The following is a 20,612-nucleotide window of genomic DNA, read 5'->3' as shown; positions in this document are numbered from 1 at the left end:
TTTTAAAAACATTTCATATTTTTGGGACTCCTGACCCAAGGGTCACATTTTTTGACTTTTTTCGTCCCCTGAGCTGCACTCAGGATTGTCAAGATTTGGCAGAATCTAGAGCTTGGAGACAGGTGCCTCCCACTTTTCCTGCCAAAGAGGATTCTGAGAAGCATCTTCAGACTCTTTGGGGCACCTTTAAGATTTTTTAAATATTTGGGACTTTTGCGATGGACTCTTAATTAAAAGTTGATAAACATCAAAAATGCATGATAAACATGTTATACATTTTATGATGATGATGATGTACTGCCTTCAAGTCCTTACCATTGCCTTCCTCTGAGGCTGAGAGGCAGTGACTGGCCCAAGGTCACCCAGTGAACTTCATGGCTGTGTGGGGATTTGAACGCTGGTCTCCCAGGTCTCAGTCCAACACCTTAACCACTACACCACACTGGCTGTCTATACATTTTATAGATTATGCTTATAACTTTGAATGACAAAGAAGTAAGAGTTAAGACTGGTGCCCTTGGCACCAGTCCCAAAGTGGCCACCAAGGTGGATGTGGCATAGCACACTGTGTCTTCAGTGGGGCCATGGCAAAGCAAAAATGAGGGAGAATAGAGTTATTGCTTCTTGCCTCACCACCACCACCTCATGTACCATGGGGACTCAGTGCTATGGCTTGCTGGTCCTGTTTATGGCAACCACACAATAATGGTTTTGCACACACACACACACACACACACACACACACTGATGTTATTGTTGTCTGGTAACAACAGGTAGCATTCTCCAGTACCAGGGAATATATACAAAGTGGCCACACCACAGCTGCACTTGCACGCCCACAGAACACACACATGCACTCACCATATGTATACAGACCACAGACACACATGCATCTCCTTGTCTCTGTCTCTGTCACTCTTAGACACCCATTCTTAAACACTACACATATAAGTTTCTCTCTCTCTCTCTCTCTCTCTTTCTCTCTCTCTCTCTCTCTGCACAGATGCATCTTTCACACAGCTCACCACCACACATACATACCTCCTTTCCTCTCACATGCGCACAGACAACATACAGATCTTCTCTTACTAAGTTACCTTTAGCAGCTTGGGAAATGTTGGACCCTGGCTTCTCCCTGGGCTGCTGTGACAATATCAGAAGGCCAATATTGCATTGTTTCCAACATTCAACACATGTCAACACCGAATTTGCTATAGTTGCTGTCACATCTTAGCAGCACCCCTTCAGCCCCTTGCAAAAAGGCAATCCTTTTGTAGTCTCTGAAATTACTGAGCTACTCCCACCAAACTTTTTGCTCTGTTGCAGTGAACCAACAAGCATTGAGCTTTCTATTGATTAATGCTGTCAGAAGCAGTCAGTACAATGAGAAACATTCACTGTCTTTTATTCAAGACTGGGGATTTTTCTTTTGTTTCTTCATTGCAAAGACTTGCGAATAGCAAACCTACTGAAGAAAAATGTATGCAAGTTTCGTAGAGTCTCAGCTCCAGTACTGGTCATTGAGAGGAACGTAATCACTAACTCTACAGGCAAAAACTTTGCAGCCAGGATATGGAGATGGTCCATGCACATGTACAAAGCACATCTGCATGTGTATAGGAAAGGTGGCCACATTCATTCCATCAGCTTTGTAGTGTAGATGTTAAACTAATCCTCTTTGGCTATGATGGCTCATATTTAACCAGCTTGATAGGAGTAGTTTCCGTTTTTTAAAGGGTGAAAGTACACTATGGGTGCAAAGATCAGGAACACTAGTCTGTTCTATTTCCTGCTAGAAAGGACCTCCACATCAGCATACAAGACAACGAACCCAGAATAAAAACAGCCATTGCTTAATCAACAGGAGAGGCCAAACTAAAACCCAGGCCAAATAAGCTCTCATCTAAAACTTGAGAGGGAGGAACCAACTGAACCTTTTTAGGGAGGAAGTTCTACATCCTAGGTGCCATAGTAGAAAAGGTCCTGTCTTGTGTCCCAATCAATCGAGCCACTGAGGGTGATGAGATACACAGCAAGGTCTCTGATTATGAGCATCAGCAGGTAGGATCATAGGCGCAGTGGCAGCCCTTTAGGTATCCTGGAATACCTGTTGTTTAGACAGCAAAATCTCTAGAATTTCATGACTCTTTCCATCCACTACCTAATCCCTGTTAAGTATCCAGAATGGTAGAATTGCCTAATTCCTCATCAGACTCCACCAGAGAGGTGTCAGATTGAAATTCTGTCCTTCCTGAACATCCCAAATGAAATGATAATGTTTCTCACTAAGTAGGAAGCAGTTGTTTCCATGAACAATGGAAATCTCTGATTAGCATATATTTTCCTGATTCTGCCTCTTGATGGCTTCCAAGGTGTTGATGTCACCAAAGGGGATCCAACATCCTCTACCTAAGCATGATGAGTTCAGATTTTTAAAAAGAGGAAGGTCAGGAATCTCTTTCTCTTGAGTTCAGATTTTTTTTTTTAAAAAAAGGAGGGTCAAACATCTCTCTCTCTCTCTCTCATTCCTCCTGACACCTAGAGAAGCACCACATAGAGGAGCTGCAACTGCTCCATAACTCAGAGAAAATGTAGCCAACACAATCTTTAACATATTAGAATGGCTTAAACAAGTACTTTTGGGTAATGTGGCCCTTTATACCACCACAGAAGAAAGTTTGCTTTTTATCATGATTTAGAGGTGCTTTCTTTCCTTTTCATGTTTACAGTCCCAAGTGAGCTGGTTTCCTGCTAACAAACTTTTTAAGATCATGAAATGGATGATGGATTTGAACCTCTTCCATCTCTTTATGTTTATTAATGTTACTAGTAAAGGGATATTTTGGTTTTATATTAGAAATTAAGAAAGCCACCCACACCCAAATGCCTACATCATCACCACCAAAATTAGTAAGGACTTGTTTAGGGTGGCAATGGGTAGTAAGTACTTTTTTAAGTATATGTTGGTTTATCTTTCCAAAGTATAATACAGAAGGAATCAAATACAAAACAAAACAGTACAATATAACAATAACCATCTGGTAGAATTCAGCCACAAAATGATTGGTATTAGGATAAAAAAAGAGGCAGATCAAGGAATGCAGGAACAATTTTTGTGATCTAAAAAAATTGACTGGAGAACTAGTTGAACATATAACATCTATGAGGTTGGGAAATCCCCTGTTTGGCCCTTAGGCTGCCCACAAAGAGCTTTTTAGGAGGTCAGAAGGCTGCTACCAGAAAGGAGTATCTCATACAGTGGTTTGGATCCTCATCTGTGCAAGGAACAACATATAACATAGTGGAATTTGAACATCTGCTGTCACTATTTACTGTTTATAGGTGTTCTACTATTTGAACACCTTCACAATCTCCCACTTATGGTGCATTTAAAGGCAATTCACATACCCTTTTTTGTTGTTTCCAACCTTTGCATTTCACCTTTAAGGTGTTCACAGGCTTTGCACATGAAGGAGAATGATTAATAGCAACTATTGATTTTTTTTTCCAAACCAGAATGAGGAAATATAGTAACATGAAGCAGAAAAGAGCAAGCTGAAGTGCCTTAGAATGGTTTTCCTTCAGGAAGGGTAGCTGGAGATGGAGTGGGGGCTCTTTTGGAATGTCAGTGAGTTTGCAAAAATTAACAATCTCTGCACACATTTCTCTCTAAAGGTTGACAAATGTTTCCATTTCCATTTCTGCTTGCTACACAAGTTTGAGCACATTTACTTGGAAATTTATCAAACCTAGCAGAAAGATGGGAAGTAACAGCTCATTTTACTTCTGTATTTTTCCTTTTCTATGTAAGATCATGATGTGGGATATCCAGTCAAATTGTAAGGAATAATAGTACAGATACACAGCTCATTTTTCAAAGCCACTTGATAATTAGAAGGCAATTCCTATTCTGCCAATGGAGCATTTTTCACTAAACATGTCCCAGTAAAGCTTTAAATGGCCATGAATTAATGTTTAACGGGTTCTTAAAGGTAATGAGGTCTTCTGACGCTGGTGCTTCCACATTCAAATTAGACTGAGACTTGCTCCGTGGAATGGAAAGAAGCGTCATTGTTGATCTGGCAGGAGCATTAATTATTCTGATGTCTTAATTCAACTATATTGGAGGGCATTGAAGTGAGATGCCATCATCAGTTGGAGGAAGAGATGTGTCAATATATTAGATGGGGATCAGAATGAAAGTCAGAGAGGGATTAAAACTGAGGAACATCAGAATTCATTTTGGATTTGTATGGAACTGCTTTTGCAGAATTGCCAACACAATGTAGCTGAAAGGTGCTCTTTATCCAGAAAGAAAGCATCTTAGGCTAGGCATAAGAATCGTATGACTCAGGGATATGTCACACAAGGCATTGTTAAAGGAGCCAGCAATTCAACAGATAAACACATTTGAAAATTACATCTTGCAAATGAGAACACGGATACACAATCTAGCTTGCGACTGTGGCCAGAAATTAAATATTTATTTATTTATTTGATTTATTTATTAGATTTATATCCCACCCTGTCTCCCAGTAGGAGTCCCATTGTCCTACCATGTTAGAAATCTTTAGGACCAGTCTGACAACACAGCAAATGGAGCAACTGTCCCAAGTACTAAGCCAATGGAGGAAGCCTGGGTAACTACCATATCTTTATCTGCCTCCAGACAATGTCCAGCCACCATTTTGCCAGTTAAAAAGAAATAAAGCGCTTGCCGTTTTGATCCCTTTCTCTGTCACTGCTTATAGCTGTTTTGGGTTTTAGCATGAATGAGAGTGTAAGTGCAAGGGCAACAGTATCAAGGCCAAGAGAGGGAAGCTGTGGATCCAGAGGGATTACAACTATCATGGAGCTATCATGGAGAACAATGGTCTCAGGGAAGGAGAGCATCCAGCTGAGGAAGAGGGAAACAATCCCTTAGAAGGGACCCATTCCTTGGGGGATGAGCAGCTATCCTCTCATGCTGAGGATATATCTCCAGGGGGTGGAGGGATCCTTGTAGTGGGTGATTCGATCATTAGGAACATAGACAGTGGGGTGTGTGATGGGCGTGCAGACCGCAAGGTGTTTTGCCTGCCTGGTGCGAAGGTTACGGATATGGCCCGTCGTTTAGATAGTTTGGTAGACAGTGCTGGGGAGGAGTCAGTGGTCGTGGTGCACGTTGGCACCAACGACATGGGGAAATTCAGCCGTGAGGTCCTGGAAGCAAAATTTAGGTTGCTAGGTGGGATGGTGAAAGCCAGGACCTCCAAGGTGGCTTTCTCTGAAATGCTACTGGTTCCATGCGCAGGACCAGCCAGACAGGCACAGCTTTGCAGTCTCAATGCGTGGATGAGATGATGGTGTCAGGTGGGTTTGGATCTGTTAGGCACTGGGGAACATTTTGGGACAAGCCGGGCCTGTACAAAAGGGACGGGCTCCACTTGAACCAGAATGGAACCAGACTGCTGGCACTTAAAATTAAAAAGGTGGCAGAGTAGCTTTTAAACTGACTGAGGGGAGAAACCCGACAGGAGCTTAGGAAGGTCCAGTTCGAAATAAACCTCCCCCCTGGGATAAAGACCAAAGAAATGATGAAATTTTAAAAGGGGTAGGCCTAGAAGTAGGCATTGTGAGAGCAGGGGCACAGGATATAAATTCAGAAGGGCAAAATTTCCACAGGCCAAACCACAAGTGCCAAAGACACTTGAAGAGAGACACTGCTTACAAGTGCCTGTACGCTAATGCTAGGAGCCTCCGAACCAAGATGGGAGAACTGGAGTGCTTGGTCTTAGAGAAGAGCATTGATATAGTGAGCATAACGGAGACCTGGTGGAATGGAGAAAACCAGTGGGATACGGTTATCCCTGGATATAAACTATATCGGAAGGACAGGGAAGGACATATTGGTGGCGGAGTCGCTCTATACGTGAAAGAAGGCATTGAATCCAGCAAGCTCAAAATCCCAAAAGAGGCAGACTCCTCCACAGAATCATTGTGGCTGGTGATACCATGCCCCAGGAGGGATTTAATACTGGGAACGATCTATCCTCCCCCTGATCAAAATGCTCAGGGAGACCTTGAGATGAGATAAGAAATTGAGGAAGCATCCAAACTAGGAAATGTGGTAGTAATGGGTGACTTCAACTACCCAGACATAGACTGGCCACATATGTGTTCCAGTCATGACAAAGAAGCAAAATTTATAGATATTCTAAATGACTATTCCCTAGACCAGTTGGTCATGGAAACGACCAGAGGGACAGCAACCCTGGACTTAAACCTCAGTGGGGACCGGGACCTGGTGCGAGATGTAAGTGCTGTGGAACCGAATGAGAGCAGTGACCATAGTGCTATTAAATTACACATACATGTAAATGGCCAATTGCCAAGAAAATCCAACATGGTCACATTTGACTTCAAAAGAGGAAACTTCACAAAAATGAGGGGATTGGTAAAAAGAAAGCTGAAAAACAAAGTCTAGAGGGTCACATCGCTCAAAAATGCTTGGAAGTTGTTTAAAAAAACCTTTATTAGAAGCTCAACTGGAGTGCATACTGCAGATCAGAAAAGGTACCTCCAGGGCCAAGAAGATGCCAGCATGGTTAACGAGCAAAGTCAAGGAAGCTCTTAGGGGCAAAAAGTCTTCCTTCAGAAAATGGAAGTCTTGTCCGAATGAAGAAAATAAAAAAGAACACAAACTCTGGCAAAAGAAATGCAAGAAGACAATAAGGGATGCTAAAAAAGAATTTGAGGAGCACATTGCTAAGAACATAAAAACCAACAACAAAAAATTCTATAAATACATTCAAAGCAGGAGACCATCTAGGGAGGCAATTGGACCCTTGGATGATAAGGGAGTCAAAGGTGTACTAAACAACAATAAGGATATTGCAGAGAAACTAAATGAATTCTTTGCATCTGTCTTCACAGTGGAAGATATAGGGCAGATCCCTGAACCTGAACTAACATTTGCAGGAAGGGATTCTGAGGAACTGAGACAAATAGTGGTAAAGAGAGAGGAAGTTCTAGGCTTAATGGGCAATATAAAAACTGACAAATCACCAGACCCGGATGGCATCCACCCGAGAGTTCTCAAATAACTCAAATGTGAAATTGCTGATCTGCTAACTAAAATATGTAACTTGTCCCTCGGGTCCTCCTCCGTGCCTGAGGACTGGAAAGTGGCAAATGTAACGCCAATCTTCAAAAAGGGATCCAGAGGGGACCCTGGAAATTACAGGCCAGTTAGCTTAACTTCTGTCCCTGGAAAACTGGTAGAAAGTATGATTAAAGCTAGATTAACTAAGCACATAGAAGAACAAGCCCTGCTGAAGCAGAGCCAGCATGGCTTCTGCAAGGGAAAGTCCTGTCTCAGTAACGTATTAGAATTCTTTGAGAGTGTCAACAAGCATATAGATAGAGGTGATCCAGTGGACATAGTGTACTTAGACTTTCAAAAAGCGTTTGACAAGGTACCTCACCAAAGACTTCTGAGGAAGCTTAGCAGTCATGGAATAAGAGGAGAGGTCCTCTTGTGGATAAGGAATTGGTTAAGAAGCAGAAAGCAGAGAATAGGAATAAACGGACAGTTCTCCCAATGGAGGGCTGTAGAAAGTGGAGTCCCTCAAGGATCGGTATTGGGACCTGTACTTTTCAACTTGTTCATTAATGACCTCGAATTAGGAGTGAGCAGTGAAGTGGCCAAGTTTGCTGACGACACTAAATTGTTCAGGGTTTTTAAAACAAAAAGGGATTGCGAAGAGCTCCAAAAAGACCTCTCCAAACTGAGTGAATGGGCGGAAAAATGGCAAATGCAATTCAATATAAACAAGTGTAAAATTATGCATATTGGAGGGAAAATCTTAATTTCACATATACGCTCAAGGGGTCTGAACTGGCGGTGACCAACCAGGAGAGAGACCTCGGGGTTGTAGTGGACAGCATGATGAAAATGTCGACCCAGTGTGCGGCAGCTGTGAAAAAGGCAAATTCCATGCTAGGGATAATTAGGAAAGGTATTGAAAATAAAACAGCCGATATCATAATGCCGTTGTATAAATCTATGGTGCGGCCTCATTTAGAATACTGTGTACAGTTCTGGTCGCCTCATCTGAAAAAGGATATTACAGAGTTGGAAAAGGTTCAGAAGAGGGCAACCAGAATGATCAAGGGGATGGAGCGACTCCCTTACGAGAAAAGGTTGCAGCATTTGGGGCTTTTTAGTTTAGAGAAAAGGCGGGTCAGAGGAGACATGATAGAAGTGTATAAAATTATGCATGGCATTGAGAAAGTGGATAGAAAAAAGTTCTTCTCCCTCTCTCATAATACTAGAACTCATGGATATTCAAAGAAGCTGAATGTTGGAAGATTCAGGACAGACAAAAGGAAGTACTTCTTTACTCAGCGCATAGTTAAACTATGGAATTTGCTCCCACAAGATGCAGTAATGGCCACCAGCTTGGATGGCTTTAAAAGAAGATTAGACCAATTCATGGAGGACAGGGCTATCAATGGCTACTAGCCATGATGGCTGTGCTGTGCCACCCTAGTCAGAGGCAACATGCTTCTGAAAACCAGTTGCTGGAAGCCTCAGGAGGGGAGAATGTTCTTGCACTCGGGTCCTGCTTGCGGGCTTCCCCCAGGCACCTGGTTGGCCGCTGTGAGAACAGGATGCTGGACTAGATGGGCCACTGGCCTGATCCAGCAGGCTCTTCTTATGTTCTTATGTTCTTATGTAACCCTCTGGTGCAAGTTGCTTGGAGACCTTTTGGCTAACACATTTAAATGGTAGTAATAGTAGTCATAAATAATAATAGTAATAATAAGCCAATGAATTTGGTTCTGAAAAAGATAATCTATAATAGATTAGCAGTGCAACCCTACATACTTCCACCCAGATAATAGACCCGCTGAGTTCATTCAGACTTCTAAACAGGCATAGTTAGGATTATGCTGCAATTTGGAATTCTGAGACCAATGCCTTAGGGCCAAAGCTGAGATCATGGTGGCATTATTTGTGATTCATAGGAAAATGGTAAAACAAAGGCAGCACTAGCTCTTTAGAACTCCCTGCCTATTGTCATCTGGCAGGCGCCTTTGCTGTATTCTTTTTGGTACCTGCTTAAAGCTTTTTTGTTTAAGCAAGCTTATCTAGATGCATAGATGCTGATGTGTTTTATTTATTTATTTTTGCTGGTGCTGTTTTAAATTTGTTTTTAAAATGTTTTAATTGCTTGTTTTTAGCAGTTTTATCAATAATTTTAATGTCTTTTGTTAACCACTTAGAGGGGTTTTTTTACAATCAAGACCTTTATAAATTTAAATAAAATAAAAATAAAAATTTAAAAAAAAAAGTTTCCCACTGAATCCCTCCTGCAAATTGGTGCAATGAAGTTGTCGCAAAGCTACAATGGTGTGAAATAGGTCTTCTCCTTTCCCACTTTGTTCAAACCCACATCTTTAATCTTTGTAAGAGGACACAGCCGGACTGGGCACACATGTAGAGATTCTATCCAGAAGGTATATTTAATAAAAATTGTGCTTACTCTATATAGAGTCTAGTGGCCTTCCCACTAGCCAGTGCCAAGTAATTGGCCCACCAACATTAAACTCCAAAAAATGCAAGATGGAAATGAAATTATAATCCAGATGAAAGAGCGGTAGTCAATCCAATGTTTAAATCTGAAAGATTAGAGGAGGATGGAACATCAGAAGCAAGAATGCAGGAGCCATAATAAATTTACATTATAACTGAATTTCCAACTGACCAATTTCCAGTATTTATATTCAGTAAAGTCAATCCAGACTAAGATTACAGAGACCATGTATGATTGAAGATGATCCCCAAATAGAGCTGTCTTGTAGCCCGTATTCTGTTATAGTTTTTAAGCCTAAGTCATCACCTCAGTTCAAGGAAGCCCTGATTTGAGATCTGCATCCCCGAACACAGTGAATGTGGACCATTTTGTACCAGTGAAGGATCTGGTTCTTCTTGTACATGGTATTTCCTGGATAATCTTGCAGCATATTTCAGAAGTAACTGGAACATTGTTATACCTCCCTAAAGTAGGAACAAGTGTGACTGGACACAAGATGAGTTTTCACTATATCTGCCATTTTGAAAAATAGTGACAGCATGCATTTGTAAAATTTATTCAACTGAATACCAAAACCATACCCAAATCAAAGAAAAAAACTTCACTTTAGAGAATTCTTCATCTTGTTGTTATCACATCAGCCACTTCTATCTAACAAATCAGGATTAGCCAATGTTGTGCTCTCCAAAAGTTATTGGACTCCTTTCATCAGTCCCAGCCAGCATGGCCAATGATCAGGGACAAGAGTTGTTGTCTGACAACATCTGGAGGACACCATGTTGGATACCACTGTGTTAGTCTGTGATTGATTCAGATGCTGGCTTGGGGCAATTTACAAGTTAAAGAAACTGTGACCCACTTCTAGATCTCTCTCTCTCTCTCTCTAGTGGACTGAAAACAGCACAGAAAGCCAAGGTCTACGTTTCATGCTTTTGTTTTAAGTTGCTTTCACTGTAATTTTGGTTCTTTACAATCTCCCCTGAGAATTCATTGAAGGGCACGGCATAAATCTTGAAAATAAAGAAATAAACTAATATCAGCATGCGCTCCACAGCATATTTCCACAGTGAGCACATCATAGAATAGATGAATGTAGCTTCCTAAGATATTTAAAGGTTAACTTCAGAAACACATACCAGCTTCTCTGATCTGATTTGTAGCCAAAATACATATTACAGCAGAGATGGGATGAATGCCAAAAACACCCTTCCTGTGATGCTTTTCCACTTCTATCCCCTTAAAGTGAAGCTTCACTTACTATGATGTGATTAGTTATGTCATGCATTTCACAATGCCCGCCCCCCAAAAAAACTACTTGTAGTCCATTAGTGCCCTTGCACCCATGGAAGGGCTTTTGATGTAAGACATGCTGCTGCTAATGGAAGCAGAGTCCATTTTTGCCCATTATGTTGCAGCCCTCAACACCCCCCAGAACTCTGCTCCAGAGAATCAAGGAATCCTCCCAAGCAAGGATGGAGGTGGAATCTGCAGGGTACAGTTGGGGGCTACAGGGTGAAAGATGAATCAGCAAAAAATGGCCTCCTCTCCTCTCCTCTTCCATTAGTGGTGGCATCTGTTGGACCAACAGCCCTTCTATGAGGTCACCAGTTGGATTCCACCCGAAATGTACAACACAAGAGCAAATCCCAGTGAAGTGAAATTACACATTATGAGAAGGCAATGGTGAGTACATTTCAGGGAGGCTAACTTCACTGGCCACCCCATATTTGCTGTAAGATATAGTTTGGTTTCCTGAAACATAGCATTCTTGAAGGCCACATTTAGCAGAAGGGCATGGTTAGAATATATAAAATAAATATTTTTTTACAAGCTAAAAAAATGGTTTTTAGAAGTTGCAATCTGGGCTTCACTGGAATACCTTTCAGAGCATAACTAGACAAAGCCTGCCCTCTAGAGAGCAATGCCTTTCAAAACTCACATTCAGTGACTAGCAAAGAACTTAGGAGCTTGTTCTTTGGCAAATTGCAAAAGTAGACCTTCAGTATGAAGCCTTTGAGGTTAAAGAGACAATGAATTAATAAGTTCATTTAAAGACTCATCCACAAGCTGATAGCTAACGTTGAGCAGGAGGCACACTGCCTTCCTTGGGGGAATAAACACCAGAAATAGCTTGTGTTCAGGATAAATTTCCACCTGTAGTTATCTGTATCACAATCACAGTAAAGCATAACTGTGATAAATGCCTATAGTAGCTTGTCTTGATGTAGCAACAGCAGGGCCTTCCCATGACTCTTTAAATGCTTGAGGTGGAATGTTCAGATGCTGACTCCTGTGAAAGCTTCACAATAAACACCAAAGCACATAAGTGCAAAACAAAAACACCCATGTGTACCTATGTGCAACCCATGCTATTGTCAGTTTGTATTAGTAACCTTACTGAAAAGAAATCCTACGTCTACTACCAGCCTAGAGTGTGGCATTTATACTCCCCCTTCTCTTCCTGGAGCATGCTCAGCATATAGCATTTCAGGGTGGGCTAACCAGGGCCAGTTCTAAAGGGTGGCCACGTGGGGCACTGGCCCGAGGGCCCCAGAGCTACAGGCGCCCTGAGGGGCCCTCCGCTCCCCTTCCACGAGCTGCCCGAGCCGCCCACCATCCCCCCGCTTCACCTACCTTTCTCTCTGCTGTTTTTTGCAGTGCAAGCAGGGTTGCCATCAATCAAGATGGCGGTCGAGGTTTCCATAAGGGTCTGAAGCCTCTGCTGCCATCTTGGTTGATGGCAGCAATGTGCATGTTGTGTGCCATCAACCAAGATGGTGGCAGAGGCTTCAGACCCTTACAGAAATCTTGGCCACCATCTTGATTGATGGCAACCCTGAGCACATAGTGCGCGCAGCTGCAAAAAAACAGCAGAGAAAGGTAGGTGAAGCAGGGGAATGGTGGGCAGGTCAGAAGCTCCTGTCCTGCGATCCGCTGTGTGGCTCCTGCCGCGGATCGCAGAAGGGGAGCAGAGGGGCCGGAGTAGGCTGATGCCCAAGGGCCCCGGCATGCCTGGAGCCAGCCCTGGCGCTAACTGCTCTCAGAAGATTCCAGCAGTTCTGTCTGGCACAGAAAGAGACAAGCTGCTCTGCAGGGGTTGGGAAGGCCTGGAGAATTGCTAACTCACAGGCCTGTTTTTAACTGCTTGCACAGCAAATTGTGTGTGTGTGTGTGTGTGTGTGTGTGTGTGTGTGTGTGTGTGAGAGAGAGAGAGAGAGAGAGAGAGAGAGAGAGAGAGAGAGAGAGACGCTGTGTACAGAACTGCACTTGTCAAGGTGGCAAAGTTGGATGAGCTACAAGTTGGGAGCGGTAGCTCCATAGGCACAGATCCACTTATGAAGTCACCTCTGCTCCAGAGCTCCTCCAAACTAACCACTGCCACCTTGTCCTGCCCCATGTCTGTCCTGATGAGCATGACATCACCAGGAAGGAATGATTGTCTCTGCCCACCCCCACAAGTTACTGTTGCACTTGTATGACTCAAGTATGAAAGAAAGAAGACTCTACTTCAGGTATAGAAAAACCTTTGGCCTTCCAGGTATTGCCAAACTACAACTCCCATCACTCCTAGCAAGCATGGCCAATGACCAGGAGTGGTAGTAGTGGTAGTTCAGCAGCATCTGGAGGTCCAAAGTTTCCCCATACCTGCTCTACTGTCTTCAAGGGACAATCTCAGCATCAAGTCCAAAGGATTGTGAGCCATTTGTGTTGTGATACTTTTTCTTTAAGCTGTTTTTTTTGCTTCTCCATGGATCCTAAGGATGTGGAGGTCATTTGTATTTCATTATAAAGAGAAGAGATTTGTTGCTATACAGCAATAGCAATCAGATTGTTAAAAAATACTGGGAGTTACCATTGTCACTTAAATGCTTTGTTATATATTGTATTTACTTGAAAATATTTGTTTGATATTTGTTGTTATTTCCCTTCTTTATTAATGTAATTTAGGGTTTGGCTGGTGCCACCATGGGAGGACATTTCTAGGTCAATATAGGCTGAACCTGCCCATTTCTGAGACAACTGCAATTGACAAATCTTTCCATCCCTGGTTTTGGCTAAATCTGTGTCAGGGATCAATCCCAAAATCTATTTTACAATGGTATACAAAATTGTTGTTGCTCCTCCTCCCTCCCCCAGCTACTTTCTCTCATTTCTCTGCCAAATATTAATTAATTGAAATGTTCTCACACTCTCTGCCAAAAAACAGAGCACTCGAAGTTGTATACTATGCAGTAAACACAAATAATAATTTCAAAACACTATGAGAAACAAACTCACACACACACCCATGAAACACAGCCAAAAGATTCCTGGTTATGTCCCAGTAGAGGGACACTAGCACCAACTTCTATTAACCGGCAAGACATGTTGCTTGGAAGAGTCACATCTTATGTAAGTGCTGAGAGGTCAATGGAGATGCCTTCAGCTATGCTTCACTTGGCTGTACTTCCATAATGACAGCGCCATCACATGGAGAAAGAGCAGCTTTGTCTCCTTCCAGTTCACGTTTCTGTAAAGGACATAGAGCAGTGCCTCCTCAGCACATCTGAGAGAGCAGGGAAGTACATACAGGGGAAGGTGCCCCTTAAGGTATGCAGACTCCTGACTATAGACTGTATAGCAGGGATGGGGAACTTGTGGCCCTCTAGGTGTTGCTGTACTCCATCTCCATCTTGGGCTTCAAAAAAAATTTTTTTTCCTTGAGAATCCTTAAAACTCCTTACCTGGGATTCATGTAATCTCTTACTAGTTTCCTCATACCAATCAAAAATAAGCATTCCACTGAGTCTATTCTGCCTGTTCTAAACTCAAAGGCTTCATGGAGGTGAACAATTTTATCTAAATCAAAAGTTCCTACCTGTCAGGCCCAGGATGGGACTCAGGAATCAGACTGGTGGTTGAAAGCAATTCAGTTTTTATTAAGGTAATATCCAAACAGAGACTGCGTCTTCTCATGAAGCAACACAGAGTTACAGGTCCTGCGACGTAGAAAGAGAGTTGACAGAGCAAGGGACTGCTATCCCGCCTGTCTCTTAACAAGGGCCCAAACGGGCGCGATGTCTTTCACTCCGCCTCAACGTCCCCTCAGTCACCACCCTCCTTCCCCCTCTCCTTTCTTGTCTTTTCAACTGTCTTCGAGTACGCGGCGACGGGGGAAGCATGGGCCCCTCCTCTTCTGGAGTCTCCGACTCCGGTATGGGGGAAAGGGGGGGAGGTTTTAAACTGTCTTGCGGTTTTTCTTTCCTTGTCTCTGTCTTGGGCGGCCCTCCCTCTTCCCCCGCCTGTTCTGAACTTCGGAGAGGAGGAGGCGTGGGAACTTCAAGGGAAGGCTCTGAAACTGTGAAACTTTCAAGGTTCCCGTTGCTAGGCAACTCTATCTCTGGAATTTCCTCTGCTTCGTCTTCACTCCAGTCTGGCAAAGTGACCCCCTCCCTTCCCTCCAGTTCTTCTGAATCCCCAGGGCCCCAACCCTGCACCCTGACATCATCCCCTCTCCCATGCTGTGCTCCCCCCCCTGATTGGCTTGGGGCGATGGAGAAAACGTTGGTGAAAAAGTTTTACCAAATCTGGAGCATCCACATCAGTTTTGCTTCCCAAGATCTATCTGCTGGCCCATAACCCTTCCAGTGAATCAAATACTGCAATTTGTTACGCCTTATTCTGGAGTCCAGGATTTCCTCTACTTCAAACTCGGTCTGCTCATTTACCATGAGCGGAGCCCCTGGAGGCTCCTCTGGATGTAAATCACTGGGAGGGGCTGCTTTCGTTAGCAGAGATCGATGAAACACAGGGTGTATTTTAAACGTGTCTGGTAACTTCAGTCGGTACGCCACGGGATTAATTTGAGCCTCTATTTCAAAAGGCCCCACCCTCTTGTCTTGTAATTTCCTACATTTGCCTGGCATCTGAAGGAAACGGGTGGACAGCCATACCTGGTCTCCTGGTTGAAGGGGGGGGCCTCTCTCCTGTGCTGATCAGCAACTCGCTTGTACTCCGTCTTGGCCTCGTTTAGCTGCTGTTTCAAAGTCTGTTGCACAGCCTGTAATTCCTTCAGAAAGACTCATGTGGCCGGCACAAGCACCCCCTCTGAGCTGCTTGGGAAGGCTTTAGGATGAAATCCATAATTAGCGAAGAACGGGGTTTGCTTAGTGCTGGAGTGCAAGGAGTTGTTATAGGCAAACTCTGCAAAATGCAAATATGACACCCAGTCAGTCTGTTGGTAGGACACATAACAACGTAAATATCTTTCCAAAACAGCGTTCAGGCGTTCCGTCTGACCGTCTGTCTGGGGATGATGAGCTGAAGAGAGTTTTAGCTCCATCTGCAGCTGTTTCCACATTGCTCTCCAAAATTTAGCTGTGAACTGAGTTCCTCGATCCGAGACTACACTGTTTGGCAATCCATGCAACCGGTAGATTTCCTTGATGAATAACTTGGCTGTTTCTTTTGCTTCTAAGGCCCCTGAACAAGGAAGAAAATGCGCCATTTTGGTGAGTAAGTCTACCACTACTAGGATGGCTGTCATTCCTTGTGACTTTGGTAGATCAGTTATAAAATCCATGGAAAGGTCCTTCCAGGGTTCGTTTGGGACAGGTAGCGGTTGTAACAGCCCTGCTGGTTTTCCTGTTTGTGTTTTCACCCGCACACAGACAGAACAGGATTTTACTTAGTCCTCAATATCCCGACGCATTTTAGGCCACCAAAAGTCCTTGGCCACGTTCTGAATGGTTTTGTAAATACCAAAGTGCCCCGCGGTGATGGAGTCATGGCACTGACATAGGACTCTGAGTCTTAATTCCCCTTCTGGCACATACCTGGCTGCTTTAAACCATAACAGTCCATCTCGCCAGTGGAAACTTACTTCCGGGTCTTGATCTTGTCCCGCCTCCTGAATATATCGTTGCATGCCTGCATCTTCCTGTTGTGCCCTTTTTAGTTCTTCTTCCCATGAAGGCTGACATGATCCCAACGTTAATTTCTCTGGCGGGATCACGTACTGAGGCTGGTCATCGGATTCGCTTCCTTTGAATTGTGGCTGTCTGGATAAGGCATCTGCTCTCTGGTTTTTGGCTTGGGCATGATAAGTAATCTTGAAGTTGAACCTAGTGAAGAACTGGGACCATCTTATCTGTCTCTGGTTCAGCTTTCTGGCTGTTTGGAGGCTTTCCAGGTTCTTGTGGTTGGAGCGCACTTCAATCTGATGAGAGGCCCCCTCTAAATATTGTCTCCAATTCTCAAAAGAATCCTTGATGGCTAGTAGTTCCTTCTCCCATACTGTATAGTTCTTCTCTGCAGGCTTTAACTTTCTAGAGAAGTATGCGCAGGGGTGCAGCTCCTTCCCTTCTTGGTCTAATTGCAGAAGGACCCCCCCGATGGCAAAATCTGAAGCATCTGCTTCCACAACGAAGGGGCGGGTTGGATCGACAAAGCGCAGAATGGGCTCAGTAGCGAATCTTCTTTTCAGCTCCTCAAAGGCGTTTGTAGTGTTCTCTGTCCATTGAAATTTCTTCTTTCCCCTTAAACAGTCAGTCAGAGGAGCTGTTAATTTGGAAAACCCTGGGATGAACTTTCTGTAATAATTTGCAAACCCTAGAAAACGTTGTACATCCTTTTTGGTGACAGGTTGACCCCAGTCCAATATACAACTCACTTTCCCTGGGTCCATCTCCACTCCCCCCGCTGAGATTCAGTACCCAAGGAAGTCCAAAGACTTGAGGTCAAATCCACATTTCTCTAGCTTAGCGTACAGATGATTCTCTCTCAGTCTCCTCAACACAGTTTTCACATGCTGATCATGATCTTCTTGATTCTTTGAGAACACCAGGATATCATCTGAGTAACAAATTGCATACGTGTCCAACAGGTCTCTAAACACGTAGTTCATGAACTTTTGAAACATGCCTGGGCTCCCCGAAAGCCCGAACGGCATGACCAGGTACTCAAACTGTCCGTAAGAAGTCAGAAATCCTGTTTTCCATTCATGTCCCTCCTTCATCCTGATCTGATTGTACGCTCCTCTTAAATCCAGCTTCGTGAAGATTTTTGCTGAGCGCAGTTGGTCTAGCAGCTCTGAAATCAGGGGCAGTGGGTAACTGTTAGGTATGGTGATCTGATTCAATGCACGGTAGTCATTACAAGGCCTGAGCTCCCCCCCTTCTTCTTCACAAACAACAGGGGCGCTCCAGCGGGGGACTGTGAGGGACGTATGAATCCTCGCTTCAGGTTTTTTTCCAGAAATTCCTTCAGGGCCTCCCTCTCAGTCTCTGTAAGAGAGTAAATTCTTCCTGATGGAATGCTGGCTCCTGGCATGAGATCAATCGCACAGTCGTAAGGGCGGTGGGGGGGTAAAGTCTCTGCCTCTTTTTCATCAAATACAACTTTGAATTCCTCATACTTCAAAGGGAAGATCACTTGCTCGATCTCTTGCACTGCCCCCGCTAAGGTGTTCTTGATTCCTTCGGGTTGACAGTTCTCCTTACAATACTGAGAGGTGAACCACACCACCACCTCCTTCCAACTTATTTTGGGTTCGTGCTTGGCTAGCCAGGGCATTCCCAGAATCACCTCAAAGTTCGAGAGATCTGACACGTACAGCAAAATGAACTCTTCATGCCCAGGAATTTGAAGTTTCAATTCCTCCGTGGCTTGTGTCACCCCTCCTGACTTCAGGGGTCTCCCATCTATGGTCTCCACAGACAGGGGAGCGTCCAGTTTCCACCTAGAAATTCCATAACGCTTGGCTAACTTTGCATCAATAAAATTTGTGGAGGCCCCACTGTCAATTAATGCAGTAGAATTAAACACCACTCCTTGGGAAGTTGTAATCCGAATAGGTAGGACCAACACTCCTTTGGAGGGAGGTTGGATCATTGGAGGGCCTTTATACAACACTGCCCCCAGTCCACCAGCCTGCACATGAACTGGGTGTTTTAGTTTCCCGACGGCTCTGCTTTCCCCCCTTTCAGTCCACAATCTCTGGCCACATGGCCCAGTTTTGAACAATAAAAACATAGACGTTCTCGATGTCGTCTCTCTTTTTCTTCTTCTGACAGTCTTGGCCTAGCCCCTCCCTGTCCCTCGGTTGCATTACCTGCCATTCCTGAAGTGGAAAGGGCCTTGCTGCGGGATGCCGAGGCTGAATATCTCGGGACCTCCTGTTTCTTTTCCAGGTGCCTTCCTTCCAGCTGGTGATCGATCTGCAGGCACAGCCGGATTAGCCCTGGCAGGTCAGTGGGGGGTGGTGGTCCTAGCCAGCTCATCCAGGATCTCAGCATTTAGTCCACTCCGGTACATAAACATCAAGGCTGCATCATTATAACCAGTTTCCTGGGACAAAAATTTAAAAGCATTAGTGTACTCAGAAACAGTCCCTTTTGCTTATTTCAGAGCACCTAGCTGCCGCGCTACTGTTTCAGCTCTTTGCGGATCTTGAAACATCTCGGTCATTTCTTGTATAAATCCTCTGTATCTTCCTAGGAGGGCATCCTTTCTCACCAGATACGGAGTCACCCATTTTGCAGCTTCTCCCTCCAGGAGGCTGATCACGAAGGCCACTTTAGCCCCATCACCCGGAAATTCTGCATTCCTGACATCCAAGTATAACTCACATTGAGCCACGAAAGTTGCCAACTGATCACTCTGTCCCGCATACTTTGGGGGTAATCCAATGGGAACCTTCACCACAGTGGCTGGAGGGGCTGTCCGCATCCGATCGATCGTGGCTTTCAAGGCCTGATTATCCATTTTCAGCGCCTTGACTGCTGCCAGCAAGGTTTGAACATCCGTCTGCAGATCAGCCACATTAGTCCTCAAAAGTCTCACTTCTTCCGTCTCAGAAGTGGGATTCGTTCCCCCCGCCGCTCCCTTTTCCATCTTGTCACGGTCAAGTGGAGAGAGCGTTGAGGGTGATTTAGGTGGCTCTGTCAAGCTGTCAGGCCCAGGATGGGACTCAGGAATCAGACTGGTGGTTGAAAGTAATTCAGTTTTTATTAAGGTAATATCCAAACAGAGACTGCGTCTTCTCATGAAGCAACACAGAGTTACAGGTCCTGCGATGTAGAAAGAGAGTTGACAGAGCAAGGGACTGCTATCCCGCCTGTCTCTGAAGAAGGGCCCAAATGGGCGCGAAGTCTTTCACTCCGCCTCAATGTCCACTCAGTCACCACCCTCCTTCCCCCTCTCCTTTCTTGTCTTTTCAACTGTCTTCGAGTACGCGGCGACGGGGGAAGCACGGGCCCCTCCTCTTCTGAAGTCTCCGACTCCGGTATGGGGGAAAGGGGGGGAGGTTTTAAACTGTCTTGCGGTTTTTCTTTCCTTGTCTCTGTCTTGGGTGGCCCTCCCTCTTCTCCCGCCTGTTCTGAACTTCGGAGAGGAGGAGGCGTGGGAACTTCAAGGGAAGGCTCTGAAACTGTGAAACTTTCAAGGTTCCCATTGCTAGGCAACTCTATCTCTGGAATTTCCTCTGCTTCGTCTTCACTCCAGTCTGGCAAAGTGACCCCCTCCCTTCCCTCCAGTTCTTCTGAATCCCCAGGACCCCAAACCTGCACCCTGACACTACCAGGGGAAACTACAAGTCCAGACTATTTCTAATATAAAAATTCCATTCATCCAAAATCTACAACTTTGATGGCCATCATTCCTAAAAGTTGGTGTTCCTTTTTTGGCAGGGTCCTCCACCCCCCATTTTTCCTTCTCAATTCTCACAGGTCTTTCACACAGGCAAGGCTCATTCAGGTTTGTTTTCACTCACACAGGAAAGGTTTATTTTGGAAGTCCAGTTCTGGTTGTGGGGTTTGCTATGTCACAGCAATGCCCACCTAATGCTCAGAAGCAAGGCTGTGTGATGGTGGCATGATGTGCATTTTCCCACAGTTAGATCTGGCTCATAATCCAGTACACATACCGGGGAAAGGGGAGGGAAACTCATTCAGCCAAGTCTCCTTTTATTAGGAGAGCACTCAATACACACAAGAGCTCAGGGCTCACTCACTGAATTCACAACAAGGGTCTATACACTAACACCACTTTCAA

This window comes from Rhineura floridana, chromosome 7 (assembly GCF_030035675.1).
Source record: "Rhineura floridana isolate rRhiFlo1 chromosome 7, rRhiFlo1.hap2, whole genome shotgun sequence".
Taxonomy (NCBI): domain Eukaryota; kingdom Metazoa; phylum Chordata; class Lepidosauria; order Squamata; family Rhineuridae; genus Rhineura; species Rhineura floridana.
This window is presented reverse-complemented; position numbering follows the sequence as displayed.